This window comes from Astatotilapia calliptera, chromosome 15 (assembly GCF_900246225.1).
Source record: "Astatotilapia calliptera chromosome 15, fAstCal1.2, whole genome shotgun sequence".
Taxonomy (NCBI): Eukaryota; Metazoa; Chordata; class Actinopteri; order Cichliformes; family Cichlidae; genus Astatotilapia; species Astatotilapia calliptera.
The window spans coordinates 30,832,650-30,849,903 of record NC_039316.1 but is presented as its reverse complement, the minus strand read 5'-3'; the positions used below and the strand labels follow the sequence as shown (position 1 = coordinate 30,849,903).

General features: G+C 43.1%; 1 long non-coding RNA gene across 1 annotated transcript; it reads left to right on the top strand.

Annotated features, from left to right (window-relative positions):
* The first annotated feature begins 6,415 nt into the window (after window positions 1-6,415).
* LOC113037114 (uncharacterized) lies at window positions 6,416-6,787 on the top strand. The gene is made up of 2 exons (XR_003274575.1): window positions 6,416-6,497; window positions 6,579-6,787. It is a non-coding gene; the product is annotated as an uncharacterized LOC113037114 (long non-coding RNA).
* The last annotated feature ends 10,467 nt before the right edge of the window (window positions 6,788-17,254 follow it).

Here is a 17,254-nt window from a genome sequence, read left to right as displayed (position 1 = left end):
TTTAAGGCAGCGGTCCCCAAACCCCGGGCCTCAAGCGGGTACCGGTCTGTGAGTCGTTTGGTACCGGGCCGCGAGAGTTGAGGCTCAGGTGTGAAATGTATAGTTTTCAGGGTTTTTATCAGTTTTCAGCATTATTTTGTTATCGTTTTTATCATTTACTCGGTTTTCCTTGGTCTTTTCACGTGTGTTATGAATAAATTTTCTTTTTTTCGGTACGGGTACTAGTTTTATTTTGTTGTATTTATCCGTGACACTTTAAAGGCCGGTCCATGAAAATATTGTTGGGCATAAACCGGTCCGTGGCGCAAAAAAGGTTGGGGACCGCTGTTTTAAGGTGTTCTTTATGGAGGGTGTCAATTATGTTTTTTTTCCCCACAGCTGTCAGGACAGCAGTCATGTCCATCCTGTGAGTCCTCCTGAATTAGAAAGACCATTTAGAGGCTCAGGAACCCTTTGCAGGTAATTTGAATTAATTAGCTCATAGTAGAGTGGCACTTTAAATCTAAAATATTTAACCTTTTCACAATATTCTGGTTTTGAAGTTGGGTTTTTCTTAAGTTCCAAATCATAATCATCATAATTACTAAATGGGCTAAAAATGTCTAGTTTGGCAAATAATGAGTATTTAATATCGGTTTTACTTTTTAAGTTGAATTACTGAAATAATAATAATAATAATAATGAATTGCATTATATAGCGCTTTCCGAGGCCCTCAAAGCGCTTTACAATTCCACTATTCATTCACTCTCACATTCGCACACTGGTGGAGGCAGCTACAGTTGTAGCCACAGCTGCCCTGGGGCAGACTGACAATAAATCAACTTTTGCACAACATTCAAATTTGTTACACCTTTAAATATCAGGCAAACTTAAATGTTATATTTACCTTCCTTTTCGATATATGGACCACCAGGACTCAATTCGCTGGTTATTCGTTGATGAACCAAACATGTGACTGGAGTCTCCGCTGAAGTGGTCATCATGATGGTGACATAGTGCACACTGAACTGCAGCCATAATGCCGTTTTCTGTCCCACAGTCAGTTCTCAGTCTCATCGGTACAACACCAAGGCTCCCAACACATGACAAGTAATAGTAAGCCATGACCACTGGATTATTATTGGTAGGTCCACATTCTAGCAACAAAACCTTGCGTGAAAATCCATCAATGCACCCTGAAATGGCCAAACCGAATGGTTTGAGCTTGTCATAACCATCAGCATGCCACATGTAGTTGGGTCCCAGCAAATGATAGGTTCTCCTAATGAATCTTCTGCGTGTTCTCATCTGGCATCCATGAGGATTAAGCTCCCGGAGTATTTTCATCACATCATCCCTCTTCACTTTAAGATGATGCTTTTGTTTAAGTACCTGCCACATTGTTCGATACCCAAACAATCGCCCAGGTCCTTGAAGCTCCGCTCTGATTGCGTTAATGATCGTTGTTCTGGAGTGAAAATGTTTTCTTCAGTAAAGTCCAGCATTATTGAGTTTACTTTTAAGACTCCTTAAACTCATCTTTACACCATGCAAACCTAACATCATGTCCATGATAACACTATATAAGTGACCTTTGTTGAAATATTTCATGCAGTACTGTAGCTTGTCTGACCCTTCAGCCTGGTCTGTGTCCTGCAAAAGCTCCAGAGACTGTCCACAGGAAGCACAAAAAGGGGTGAAAAGGCTGAAGCTAACGCCACAAAACGGGCAAAACATTTTCCGGTTCTCTATGTAGTGCAGCGAGCACCGTCAGGGTAATGAGGAAGCGCTGTGAGGAGTGCGTTTCTTGACATTTGTTGACATCCCGAATCACTTTTCTGAGTTACAAATATGGAGTAAGCCTAATCGTTGTGTCACTTCCGGTATTTCAGACAATCCCTTTCCGTCAAGGATTTTTAATTTGTTGTGTTTTTTTTTAATTTGTTGTGGGTTTTTGTAATTTGTTGGGGTTTTTTAATTTGTTGCGATTTGCACTTCCCAGCCACCGTATAGAACTCTTATCTCATCATTCCTTTTATAAAGCTGCATCCCACGATTCTAAAGATTCAATCAGGTGTCAAGTGACTGCTGCAGCTATGTATTTGTAGGGTGAAACAGCCAACTGCTCTCCCAGGGGCAAACCAAGACTGAGCAACTTTCTGAACTGTCTACAAACAACACACTGGCACGGGTGTGGATGGGTCGGACTATCCTGTCTAATTGCAAAGAGATCCTCTGCCTAAAGTGATGAGTGAGCATTGCTGGCTCATTATTTTTTCAGCTAGACACAGATTGTCACTTTGCCTCTGCAGAGTCAAAAATAAAATTCCAGACTTTTTTCTCCACTTTCAGAGCTTGAGCTCTCACTAGACATCTTTATTATCCTGCTTTGCTGCATACTGTGTTCCTTGTTTTGACAGTAGAAAGATAATGTTGTTTTATATACTGTAAAACAGAAAAAAAGTAAAATCATAGGCAAAAGATAATGCATGTCAAAGGGAAATTATAATGTTTCCACGTTTCCTCAAATAGTGACCTTGAATTGTCCACTATTTATATGAACTGCAGACGTCATAGGCATTTATTTAAACTAAGCTTGTTTTAGAGGCAGATTTTTTCACATGTTTTATAACCATCCTTTATCTTCAGATTAGAAAACAGTATCCCTGAGCTAGCACAAATCTCTAACTTGCACTTCCACACTGTATAAACTTGATGTTTGTTATTTTAACATATTTTGCCATGTTAGGGCAGAACGGTGATGTGGTGGTACTGTTGCTTCATAGCAAGAAGGTTTGACTCCAAAGGCCAAAGCCTTTCTGTGTAGAATTTGTATGTTCTCTTTGTGTTTGTGCGTGCTCTCTCTCTGGGTACTCTGGCTTCCTCCCAAAGTCCAAATACATGCAATTAGTTTGGTTGGGTGAATTGGTTATTCTAGATTGGCTCTGCTGCCCTCAGGTGAATGTATGGCTATTCACCCTATGCATAAGACGAGATGGTTCCAGGAACGACAGGACACATCGCTTTGTCTTTGTGTCTTTAACTGAAGACCGTTTTTTTCTCTTTTAATTTGTAAGAATGTGAACATAAAGTAAAATAATATGTAAGCATCAGTATCGACTTATTATGTAACCAAAAACAGAAGTTAGCAACACAGCTTTTCTTATCCATTACATTCACCATAAACATCTTTCCTTATCAGTTCAAATAACCTCTTAAGTAACAGGAAAGTAACAAATCTTACAGAAAATAAAGCTACACATTGATTACTTACAGATTATGGCTCAACAAACTCCCCAACGATGTAAACTGGGCTTAAAGTTGTGCAGCTTGTTTTTTGCTCCAAGCATTTTCTCACACTGCCTGCGTGAACTTTTCCTGCTGCTTACAACACATCCCCAAAGGGGGCAGTGTAGTGCACACAAGGGGTAATTCTGCCCACTAGTGGGAAAACTCAGAAATGCATCAGCCAAAGAAACCCAATAAAGCAACAACAGGGGGGCAGAATATTGGCCATAGGTGTAAATGATGAATAGTTGTCTGTCTCTGTGTTAGCCTTGCGACAAACTGGTGATCAGTCCAGGGCAATGTTCCCTCTAAGCTGTGCGCGTGCGCAATTGCGCACGGCTGGCGCGGTCTCTGTGCACAGAAAATGACAACGTGTAATGACAACGTGTACAACCATTGGAGATGTGAGCAGGACAGGCGGAACAATTAACGGAAAAAATGTGGACTTTATACCAGTTTTTAAATTGTGTTGATAGGCCACGTAAAACCAGAGTTATGATAAAAATATCTGTAATGTTTGGTTTTCTTCCTGAATACTATCGTTGTTTATTTTTACTGCGGGAAGAAATGGTAAAAACGGTGTTTATAAGGAAAACGTTCAAAAGCACTCTCCGCCTGTGAGACAAAACCAAAAAAAACCCCACCCTTTCCTGTTCATCGAAAAAAGTACCATGTCAACCAATCAAAAACTTATATGGCAACATGGCATTTAGTTGTTTAGGAAAGGGGGAAGTTTTACGAGTGACGGCAGTATTTTGAGATGTGAGAGATTTGCAACATTTAGCGCAAATCTTCTGTAGTTAGTGTGTAGTGTAGTCAATAGTTTTGTTGTGTGTCAGAACAATGAGGTGACTACTGAATGTTACAGGTGTTACAGGAGTGATAAATCTCCTGTTGTCAGGCCTGCAGGTATCAGTCTGTTGTTCGCCTTTATCTCATAGTGGACAGAAATTATTCTTCGGAGTGGCACAAATAATTTGTGTGGCATCAAATTTGATGCAGAACACCCGATTGTTCTGTAAATAGTTTGAAATGTTTATTTAAAAAAACGCCTTGGCTGCATTTTTAGGTAAACAGCTGCAAGAAACTTTGTTGTTTGCAAAACTCAGTTACTTTTTTTGAAGAAGTAACTATATAATTAATTGCCCAACATTGGTCATTATTTACTGTATTTTGCAGACAGAGAGTTACAGGACTCTCTCCTAGACCACAGATTCATACTCATAATACAAGTCAGAGCTTTATTAAAACAAAAGAAAAAGAAAAAAAAAGAAAGTTGTGTTTTCAAAATTGGATTTTGTCACGGCCAGGGGATCAGCAGGCCGCTGACTAGTAGTGTTCTCTCTCTTGCTCTCTCTCTCTCTCTCTCTCTCCCGCCAGGGCGGAACTGGTGGGTTCACGCCCTTGGCCCACGCCCCTCTGAAGAGGAAAGGAGGGCGCAGCCCAGCCTTTTGTGGTTTGGACAGATCATAAAAATCTGGAGTATATCCGGTCAGCAAAACGGCTCAATGCCCGACAAGTCAGGTGGGCCCTGTTCTTCACTCGGTTTCAGTTCACTATCACTTACAGGCCTGGATCTCGCAACACCAAACCCGATGCTCTCTCTCGTCAATTCACTGTCTCCGAGGACGTTGCCCGTGACTCTCCCATTCTCCCGCCCACTTGTGTTATCGGAACGCTGACCTGGGAAATAGAGTCTGCCATAAAGGAGGCCCAACGAACGGAACCGGACCCTGGAACCGGCCCACCTGGATCGCTTTTTGTTCCCTACCAGGTGCTGCACTGGGCTCATACCGCCAAGTTTACCTGCCACCCAGGGGTCCACCGCACCATCTCATTCATCCAACGTTTCGCCTGGTGGCCCACCCTCACCAACGACGTCCGTGAGTACGTCACTGCCTGTCCAGTCTGCGCGCAGAACAAGACTGTTAACCAACCTGCGCTGGTCTGCTCCGGCCTCTACCTACACCAAGCCGCCCCTGGTCACATATCGCTATCGACTTTGTGACAGGCCTACCACCATCTTCAGGTAACACAGTTATTGTCACCATAATTGACCGTTTTTCTAAAGCTGTACGCTTTGTCGCCCTCCCTAAGCTTCCCACGGCTCTGGAGACCGCCCAGCTCCTAACAACCCACGTCTTCCGTCTCCATGGGATCCCCACTGATGTTGTGTCCGACAGAGGTCCGCAATTCACTTCCCGCGTCTGGAGGGAATTCTGCTCCGCCCTTGGGGCTCAGGTCAGTCTCTCCTCCGGCTTTCACCCGCAGACGAATGGTCAAACAGAGCTCGAAGCGGCCCTGCGATGTGTGGCCTCCACCCACCAAACCACCTGGAGCGAACAGCTCCCTTGGATCGAGTATGCGCATAACAGCCTCACCTCCTCGGCCACCGGTGTTTCCCCCTTCGAGGCCTCTCTGGGCTTCCAACCACCCCTGTTCCCGGCAGTTGAAGGTGAGCATTTTGTGCCTTCAGTTCAACAGCACCTCCGACGGTGTCGGCGTGCCTGGAAGGCCACGTGGACCGCCCTTCTCCGAACAGCGGACCGGAACAAACGCTTGGCGGACCGCCACAGGACCGGTTTGGCTGTCGACCAGGTTTGTTTCTCTCAGGTCAGAATCGAAGAAGCTGTCTCCCACCTTAATCGGCCCATTTGTGATTGACTCTTTGATTAACCCAGTTTCCGTCCGTCTTCAGCTACCTCGGAATATGCGCATTCATAACGTTTTCCACGTGTCTCAAGTGAAACCCTGTCTCTCCAGTCCTTTGTGCCCTCCCTCCAGGCCCCCGCCGCCCGCCCGGTTCATCGACGGCCATCCGGCGTTCACCGTCTCTCGGATCATGAATGTCAGGCGCCTGGGGCGCGGCTTGCAGTATCTGGTGGACTGGGAGGGCTACGGTCTTGAGGAGCGCTTGTGGATCCTGCGGGCGGCGCTGCTGGACAAGGACATGTTGCGGGAGTTCAATGCGGCTCACCCGGGGAAGCCTGGGGGTCGCCGGGGGGCTCCCGTTTGGGGGGGGGGGTACTGTCACGGCCAGGGATCAGCAGGCCGCTGACTAGTAGTGTTCTCTCTCTTGCTCTCTCTCTCCCTCTCTCCCGCCAGGGCGGAACTCATGGTGGGTTCACACCCTTGGCCCACGAGGAAACACCTGGGCCTCATCAGTGCAGCCAGCATTTAAGCCAGGGAGTGGCTTCTACTCATCGCTGGATCGTTGTGTGTGACTCGCGTCAGTGCAGCCCGGCTCTGAGCAAGTTCTCTTTTGCTTCCCTTTGCAAAACCTCTAACGTGTGTTTCCTTCTGTACATAGATCCCCTGGACCCGACCCTGCATTCCCAGAGCGGATTCCCTTTTTGTGTGAGTGTTTGGAGAGAGAGTCAGAAGAGGAGCAAGTGTCTTTTCCCTACCTGGACTTCCCCAGAGCCTTTTCCCTGTCACCGCTTTGTATATAGCACTATCCCCTGCACTGTTTGTATATACACCTGGTGGAACTGTAATAAATACTGACTGTGCCTCTGAGTCCTGCGTTTGAGTTCTCAAGCGAACCATGACACATTCTACACAGGTCATGAACAAGATTTTTTTTAAATTTTTATTGTAAGTGGGCTAAAGCAGTTAATTAAAAGTAGTCCAACATAAATGTAAATGCTGTAATTTGATTATTTTAATAAACCATGTAACTTGGATGGATTCGATGCTGGCGTGACCACAGTGCATACGTCTAATGTTGCTCACAGTGGTCCAAGGGACCGCTCAGGGAGTTTGTGTGTTCGCTCAGACGCATGAAAAATTAGAGGGAACATTGGTCCAGGGTATACCCTTCCTCTCACCCTCTGCGACCCTAATAAGGATAAGCAGAAGAGAATGAATGGATGAATGGATGGATGGATACTCTATGTTAATGTGACTAGATGTAGATGATTTCTGAAGTTGTTATAGCATGGTATTACAAGTTTAAAAACATCTCAACAACACAAAAACAAATGAATGCCCAGGTAAATCAGCAACTTATATCAACTTCCATGCATCCATCAAATCCTGGTATGTAAGGGGCCATTGCTGGAAGCAGAGTGGGTGGAAGTTAGATGTGTGCATGGGGATATTCATAAGTGGAAATTAAATATAAGGGCAAAACACATAGGCTTAGATCTTGCCTAACGTATCCCTTAGTTCTGGGATCGGATTGGCCTGGGTTTAATGAATTATTGGGGCAGTGGGTGGAGATCTGTTCACAATTAGTAGGAACATGTGATGTCTGTGCTGTCAGTGTCAATCTGTTGATGTACCCAGAATGTCAGCTGTTGAACCAGCCGGCCATTCCAAGACCGCCTTTGTGCCCACTGCCTTTAATGGAAGTGCCATTTGAGCACATTGGCACGGACCTCATCAGGCCCTTTCACCAGAGCGCACTAGGATATCACTTTGTATTAGTTCTGGTGGACAATGTGAAATGGTATCCCGAAGCAGTGCAGCTCTGCAGCATTTCAGCAAAGAATGTAACACTCTTTCAGGTAACCTTGCATATTGTTCATGTCTCGCACACTAAAAGAACTGCATGAACTACTGGGCATTAAATCTGTTCGAACTAGCATCTACCACCCTCAGACTGACAGGTTGGTGGAGTGGCTGGATGTGGATGTGACAAGTGATAATAATAACAACTGTACTGTTTTAAAACATTCACAGCAGGTGAGATATCCAGTCTTTAAGTGATGACGTATGAACAAACTACTCTGGGTTTATCAGGGCTGTTGTATTTTTAACATGTGTCAATGCTTTGTGTCTTGTTCTGTTTAATCGGAACAAGCCCCCCAAAAAAGGCAGTGATCACTGTCGGCCTCTCTCGGATTTTATTACCGCTATTCATTTTAAAGATCAGTTTTTCAAACCTTACAGCCCAGCCCATGCAGCAGTATATTAATGACTGACCTCGTATTGTGGAAAGATTATCTCAGTTGCTCTTCTGACTGAAGTTTGGTCTGTTTACATCATCCTGCCATGCAACAGCATTTGTCCCTAACCATTGGGAACCCTCATGTTAACCTTTAGCAAGTGGAAAAAATTTAGCGTTCATCCTCCAGCTTCACTGTGTTTATATTATGCTAACATAGCTGTGTAGCTAGCTACCACATAGCACATAATTATATACCACCTAGTACAACTTCAGTAACCCTACAAATGCCACTGCTGTTTAGTTTTCTGTCTTCATTTATGTTGGAAGTGATAACAGAGCTGTACATTTTAATTTTTCAGAAATCCCTCAGCCAGAACATGGTGTATTATTTAATCTGTAGACTTCCCGTGTACTATTAGATAGAACCCAAATACCACGTACGCGAACCACTTGTCTACGGGATGCTTTGCTTGAGCAGAGAGATCATGAGAGCGCATCCCTTGTATTTTATCATTGTAGACTGAATGGACTGATTCTTATATAGCACTTTTCTACTCTGCTGGGGTACTGAAAGCGCTGTATACAACATGCCACATTCACCCAATCACACCCATTACCTCAAGCACTTTCTCTATACTTAGTGCTTTCTAACTACATTCACTCACACACACACACACACACACACACACACACACACACACACACACACACACACACACACACACACACACACACACACACATACACACATACACACATACACACACATTCATACTCCAATGGATGAGCAACTTGGGGTCAGTATCTTGCCCAAGGATACTTAACATGCAGACTGGAGGAGGATCGAACCACCAACCTTCCGATCAGTACCTGCTCTACCTCCTGAGCTACAGCCAGGTAGACAATGTAGACAATGTGAGCTTTCACCGTGGTCCAGGAATACAGTGGGGCAAAAAAGTATTTAGTCAGCCACCGATTGTGCAAGTTCCCCCACCTAAAATGATGACAGAGGTCAGTAATTTGCACCAGAGGTACACTTCAACTGTGAGAGACAGAATGTGAAAAAAAAATCCATGAATCCACATGGTAGGATTTGTAAAGAATTTATTCATAAATCAGGGTGGAAAATAAGTATTTGGTCAATAACAAAAATACAACTCAATACTTTGTAACATAACCTTTGTTGGCAATAACAGAGGTCAAACGTTTACTATAGGTCTTTACCAGGTTTGCACACACAGTAGCTGGTATTTTGGCCCATTCCTCCATGCAGATCTTCTTGAGAGCAGTGATGTTTTGGGGCTGTCGCCGAGCAACACGGACTTTCAACTCCCGCCACAGATTTTCTATGGGGTTGAGGTCTGGAGACTGGCTAGGCCACTCCAGGACTTTCAAATGCTTCTTACGGAGCCATTCCTTTGTTGCCCGGGCGGTGTGTTTTGGATCATTGTCATGTTGGAAGACCCAGCCTCGTTTCATCTTCAAAGTTCTCACTGATGGAAGGAGGTTTTGGCTCAAAATCTCACGATACATGGCCCCATTCATTCTGTCCTTAACACGGATCAGTCGTCCTGTCCCCTTGGCAGAAAAACAGCCCCATAGCATGATGTTTCCACCCCCATGCTTCACAGTAGGTATGGTGTTCTTGGGATGCAACTCAGTATTCTTCTTCCTCCAAACACGACGAGTTGAGTTTATACCAAAAAGTTCTACTTTGGTTTCATCTGACCACATGACATTCTCCCAATCCTCTGCTGTATCATCCATGTGCTCTCTGGCAAACTTCAGACGGGCCTGGACATGCACTGGCTTCAGCAGCGGAACACGTCTGGCACTGCGGGATTTGATTCCTTGCCGTTGTAGTGTGTTACTGATGGTGACCTTTGTTACTTTGGTCCCAGCTCTCTGCAGGTCATTCACCAGGTCCCCCCGTGTGGTTCAGGGATCTTTGCTCACCGTTCTCATGATCATTTTGACCCCACGGGATGAGATCTTGCGTGGAGCCCCAGATCGAGGGAGATTAATAGTGGTCTTGTATGTCTTCCATTTTCTGATGATTGCTCCCACAGTTGATTTTTTCACACCAAGCTGCTTGCCTATTGTAGATTCACTCTTCCCAGTCTGGTGCAGGTCTACAATACTTTTCCTGGTGTCCTTCGAAAGCTCTTTGGTCTTGGCCATGGCGGAGTTTGGAGTCTGACTGTTTGAGGCTGTGGACAGGTGTCTTTTATACAGATGATGAGTTCAAACAGGTGCCATTCATACAGGTAACGAGTGGGGGACAGAAAAGCTTCTTACAGAAGACGTTACAGGTCTGTGAGAGCCAGAGATTTTCCTTGTTTGAGGTGACCAAATACTTATGTTCCACCCTAATTTACGAATAAATTCTTTACAAATCCTACCATGTGAATTCGTGGATTTTTTTTCACATTCTGTCTCTCACAGTTGAAGTGTACCTCTGGTGCAAATTACTGACCTCTGTCATCATTTTAAGTGGGGGAACTTGCACAATCGGTGGCTGACTAAATACTTTTTTGCCCCACTGTATGTGATTCGTTTCACAATGAGTAGCATTTTATGAATATGTTTCCTCCACCATACCCTCCTTCTTTTTCCGTCCCTTCCCCCCAGCTAGGCACCATGGGGTGCAGGGCTTTCTGTTGCTTTGCCCCCCGTCTTTGGAACTCCCTTCCTCCACTGTCAGCTGGCCCAGAGTGTATGTAAACACAGAGCCACTCCAGAGAGCAGATGTTGCTGCATTGCAACAGCATTTTGCAGATGTGTTTGGTGTAGCCCGAGACTAGGCCTGGTAGCTCCGTGGCCTGACTCAGTCAGTGGAGATATGTGGCAGGGTGTAGTCTGTGGTTCAGCGGTAGCAGAGGGGTGGTGCAGTGGGTTCAGGGAGTGCAAGGGGAGGCTGGCCAGTGTGGCTGGCAGCCACCATCTAATCATGGCTCCCCTATTTTAGTAGCATGCTAGGCCCTGGGAGAGAGAGAGAGGAGTGGGGAGCTGACAGCTGCTCAAATGTTGTTGAATTTTTCCCTGCTTGGTATGTGGAGCACCTCAGATGCAAAACGGATACTGCTCAACTGATGGTAGTTGAACCTGAAGAGTTTAACCACTCCACCTCATTGTCAATATACACTGTGTGAGGCAGACACCTTCTTGCACCAAAGGCATTTCTTATACAATAACGCAATTTTTTGTGATGTATTTAAAGCTTTTTTTCCCCCCTTCCATGAAGTTAAGATGCAAGTAAACGCATGTCTGTGAAGGTTAACATTAACGTGGCTCATCAGGTAACAGCATGGGACAGGCATCTATTTAGAGGATCCCTGTCCTATCACTGTCACATTTTCACTATTTTGAAAATAACCTTGAATAAGCTTCTCAAGTCTTAGTATAGATCATTCTGAGGGACCTATACAGGTGTTATCCCCCATTCCTACAGAGACTGTGTCTATTTCCAAATCACCAAGAGACAAACCAAAAATCAGCAAAAAATGATTTAAAAACACACAAAGAAAGAACAATATAGCATCCTCAGCTGTACCAAAAAGTAAAACAGTTAAATGTGGTTTATTAAATATTAGTTCTCTCCTCTTAGTCCCTGTTGGTACACGATTTAATAATTGATCAACATATTACTATTAGGAGCTGGGAGGTAGTGTGCTATGGCTGAGCTGTCACTTTCACTTTTGCAGAACAGAAGGGCAGGGCTGTGATCTGTGGGATCTCTGGCACCCCTGCGAAACATCAGGCATCATCAGCTGGGGCTTTTAAGGAGCTGTGCAGAAGATGTCTGGTGTCGGAGTATTGTTTCATCCACAAGTGGTAACATGCCAAATGTGCTGAATGCTATACTTTCAAACCAACGAATGTGTGAAGATCGTTCCTCGCTTGTATTCCTTCCTACCGCCAGCCTCGCTTCTACGATCGTCAGCCCCATATCCTCTGAGGTTCATCTCCATCTGGACTCTCTTGACTTTTTTCCTTTACCTTCGGCACAGCCTGCCCGCACTCAACCCTCCTCAGACCTTTGGCTCCTCATCGCCCCAGCCCGGGCTGGTAATCAGTTCGTGACAAGTAAGCTCTCCAACTCTCTCCCTCGTATTATCCTTGTTTTTGCCTCTCCGTATACTAGCACTAATCTCTGCTCTCCTTTTTCTGCAGACCATTTGAGCACTCCCCTCACACCCTGGAATTGTGTTGTTTTTGTCATTGTAAATAAAACCACTGCACCGCAACCAAACATGTCTGTGTGTTCTGCTCCACTGATATTATGTCATAACAATTTCAGAGACCTGGTTACAGCAGGATGATTGTCTGATACTCCTTTAGTTAGCAAAATGAGTTTGATCTCTGTCACAATCCTCAAAGTACATGCTGAGGAGGGGGATTGGCAGCAATCTTCCACACCTGGTCATCTATCAACTATAGACCCAGACAGAGTTTTAATTCATTAGTCTAATTTTTAGCTTTGTCCACCCTAATTGGAAAACTCGAAAAACTGTTTTTTCCTGACTTTTTATCTGATTTAGTTATCAGTTCAGATAAAATAATTATCATGGATAATTTAACATCCATAACATGGCATTTAATCTACTATTAGACTCAATTGGCTTAAAGAGCCCACCCGCCACTTTAATCAAACTCTGGATCATCGTTATCTTTTATAAATAAGAAATTCCAAAGGGCTCTGATATTAGAGCACAGGATAATTAGTAATGTGCTCATGGTTTTCTGATGTTAATTGGCATTCACTCATGATCCCTAATGCGGATAGCTAGGTTTCCGTAACTTTTTAATTGGGATCATAGCTGGGTTGTAGGTGCCATGATGGTCTTCATCTTTCTCCCTTGTACTCCACCCTTTTTGGCATAGACCTTGATGGACAAAACTTAGTTTGGCTAATAGTAACAATACTTTCATAACTTAGATTTACATAGCAGCTTTGAGAAACCCCAGGAAACTTAAAGCAGCAAGACAACAAAAATAATTTACCAAGGACTGTGACATGACTGTTCAGTATACATTTAATATCACTGTAAATGACCCAGATTTGTTCTGTTTGATATTTTTTAGATACTTAAATCCCTGAATGATTTATACCTTATAATGTTCATTAGACTCTTATTTTGAAATTCGGAATGGACAACTTCCGGGAATTAAGATCAAACTGCTACTGTTTGCTCACTAGAAAAGGTTAATGAGAAAGTTATCATTTTCCATACATCTTTAAATTAGCATCTAGCTGGAAAGCGAACAGGTATGTTTGTGTATTGTACTTGTTGTTTACATTTCTGACAATTTGTAAATGTATTACTTGATTGTTAACAAGTTTCTGAGTGATCTAGTAGGCTGATGCTAGCGCCTCCTGTGTCTTTTCTGTGAATTATTTAGCATGGGGGAAACGTAATTATATCAAGTGAATGTTTATTTTGTTTTATATTATTTATTAAAAATAAACTCCATGTGTCTATGGTAACTTGTGAATAAATGGGTTGGAATACCCCACCATGGTCCATCGATTATGATCATTGAGTGCATCGTCTGAATAAGGTCCGGCTGGAATGCTACAATCACTTAAGCCTCTTCAAGACATGTGAAAGCATAGTCCACTAGTTTCTTGTATGTTAGGTTCCTGAATTCATATATTGCCATTTGTAGCTGGAAGCTAAATATTGATGTCCTTTTTGATCCATTCACTTACCTAACACACATGGAATAGAGTTGGCCAACTTATTTTGAAATCAGCCATAAACGGTGCTTCATGTACCAATTAACTTATGAGACCAAAGCTTGCTGCCACCCTGGGGTCATTGTTTTTCCTTAGCTCTCTGAACTCTTCTAACATCTCTGCAGGTTCACCAACTGGATAGGTGGGGCAATAATTCACTTCTCTACCTCTTCAGAAGGTAGAGGGCTACATAGTGGCTGTAGCTCAGGAGGTAGAGCAGGTCATCTGCTAATTGGAAGGTTGGTTTTTCCATCCCTGGCTACTTGCCACATATCCTTGTGTCCTTGTGCAAGACACTAACTGCAATGCATCCATCAGAGTATGAATGTGTGTGAAAGGTAGATAGAAAAAGTGCTTGTGGGTGAATGAGATAAGTTGTGTGAAGTGCTCTGAGTGCTCGGATAGATTAAATAAAAAGTGCATTTACTTCAGCTTTTTTTTGGCTTCTTCACATCATATGCAGGAGGATATTTGTGGCATCAGCTGAGTAAATATGGAGCTGTGAGTCACCAGGCTGGGCAGATGCAACTGAGCTGATGATGACCTTGATGGTACTTTTGTCCTGGATGTCCGACATTGACTCCAAGTTGGTGAATTTCTTCTCAAACTCTGCATCCGTGAACTAAAGCCAGATGTCCCCATTAACTCCACACTGTCCCTTTATTTGCTGATCAAGTTCCCTGATAGACTTTGGCATCCCATTTGGAAAGATCAATCTCCACGAATCATTTTCACCAAGAATGATTCTGAGTTTCACCACAGCAGCCATTTCACAACAGCCTAAGAAAAGAAATTAAGACGTTAACCGTTATAACAACAGCAAATCTGATTTCAGCAAAGCAATTAGAACAACAATATGTAATGCTGTTTTCATTTAAATGACTTTGAAATAAAAATGCCACATTTGTTTTCAATACATTTTAAATTTCCATTTCGGTGATGATTATCACAGATTCAGACCAAAGCAACAAGACCATGACAGCACTACCAACACTAGCTGTTTTGCAAAAAAGAAGAAAAAAAGAACAAAAGAAGGATATAAAGAAGAAGAGAAATAGATGAGAAGGAGGACAAAAGAAAAGATTAGAAAGTAGATGATTTTGGAATAGTGTGGGAGGCATTATTAGTCTCTGAATGTGAATAAGACTATAGAGATGGTGATAGACTTCAGATGGAATGGATAAGTGATCCCAATATTTATCAGTCTAGCCAGAAGAGTGTTTACATAAAAGCAGTGATGTTGGAAGATGATATACTGTTATATCAGAAAATGTGCATAGGCTGAACATGGATTTGGATCTTAAAACCCAACACTGAACCTGAGGTCAACTGGATAAGTCCTGCTTTGTAGTACAGTCCAACACAGAGGCTTTACAGAAGGAAAGAATAAGCAAGATCTATATCCCAAGGAAACTAAGATCCTTGAATATGTGCAGTTAGTCAGTTATGGTGAGCCTTGTGTACATTTTTGTGGTCTGCTGGGGGAACAGCACTGGTGAAGCCAGCAGACTGAAAATGATCAGGAAGCCTGACTCTTTGAGCTACACCCTGTACACATTTGAAGTTGCTAAATGGTGAATGGACTGATAGCACTTTTCTCCTCTAGCTCAGCTCTTAAAGCAGTTTACATAACTTGCCTCATTCACCCATTCACACAAGCGCCTTCTATCTAACATGCACATGCATTCATATGAAGTGAAGAACAAGATCCATAACAGAAGATCTGGAGGAGCTTGAAAGAGATTCCAGAGAAGAATTGGCTGGGATTGCTCAGGGGACGTGTGCAAGACTTGCAGAAAATTTGAACTAGTGCGGGATATTATTCAACAAAAAAGATAGACAACTGACTATTAGACTCAAAGGGGCTAATGTTTTTCTTTCTTTTGTGAAATAATTTTGTTTCCATGCACCAAATAGAATAATGTAAGTATCCAAAATAAGTATGTTTAGAAAAACTATGTTACAAATGCTTTGCTTCATCTAACAGCTTTTGGGAAATACAAAAATAAAACTTTCATGATGGTCTGGGGGTGAAGGGTGGGGTTTATTCTGCCCTAATCTGTAAATCTCTTAATATTTTACTCAAAGGCAGGCTAAGGCTAATGCAGCCAGCCTTGTCTGTGGTTTAGGTAGATACTATAGAATACACTGGTTTTACACTAATTCTCCAAAAGAAGAGCAAATTCACACTATCACACATAAAAAGCAGACTCAAGAGACACAATTCACCTGAAATTCACCCCACTGGTCCTTACCATTGCTGCAGCAATTTCACACAGTTTTTTTGAAGACCTTTGGAGTCCAGCCTCCTTCCACCTTAAATAACATGAAGTTGGGGAAAGCAGAGCTGCTCTATTACATTGCTATGGCACCCCAAGGGGAGATGTAACACCACATCTTATACTTCTATAGGCCTTCAGAGACTAGAAGTGAGGGAAGAGAAGGTCGGAAAGAAAAAGAGAAACCCAGAATGTTTGAGGGGAAAGCAACAGAGACAAAGAGTGTCCTCAATATACAGTGTAAAATGAGTGTTTTGTAGACTAACTGACAGACGTGCCTCAGAGTTAAGATACAGTCCCGATCAAAAGCTTAAGAACATTTGAAAAATGGCAAAAACATGCAACAAGAAGAAATGGGAGTGAGACAAAACATTTTTTTGAGCATGCAGTTTATTGAAAACAATGCTTAAACTGAAGCAGGCTGTTTTACAGCTGATCAAAAGTTTAAGACCACATGCCTGTAAAAGGCCAAATCTGTGCAAAAATGAGGATTTATTGTCATTTTCTGTCAGGTAGTCACACTGACATGATGTTCTATTATCTATGGAATAACCTCCCCATCTGATTCCATTCAATCCTTCAAATCGTGGTTAAAAACCCACTAATTTAGCCTCGCCTTTTCTACCAGTTAATGATTGTTTGTTAGTTAGTTTAATGCTTATTTCTACAGGGCTTAAGCCCGGGTTGTTTTGTCAGAAGCCCGGGGTCTTTTGGAGTGTAATTTTTTCATAGTTAGATGCCTGGCTGACAACTGTATAAAACAAAAAACTACACACAATATTCGAAGCACATAGTGCACACTGTGGGAATTTACGACTGTGCGTAAATCCCCCCTAATATTGGTATGATCCGAGCTCAGGCACTAAGCGGGGTGGGGCAGCTGCTGCCTGCAAGGGCGCTGTTGGAGAAACGGAGCTAGGCAGACAGAAGAGAACTGAAGTTTGACCAGGTACCAAAGCAAATCATTCGTACTGTACAAATAATGTAAATATGATGGTGTATCAAGAAAGATTGATGTCAAACTGATCACTTGACCCATATTACGTTACTTTCTCTTCAAGTGAATCAACAAA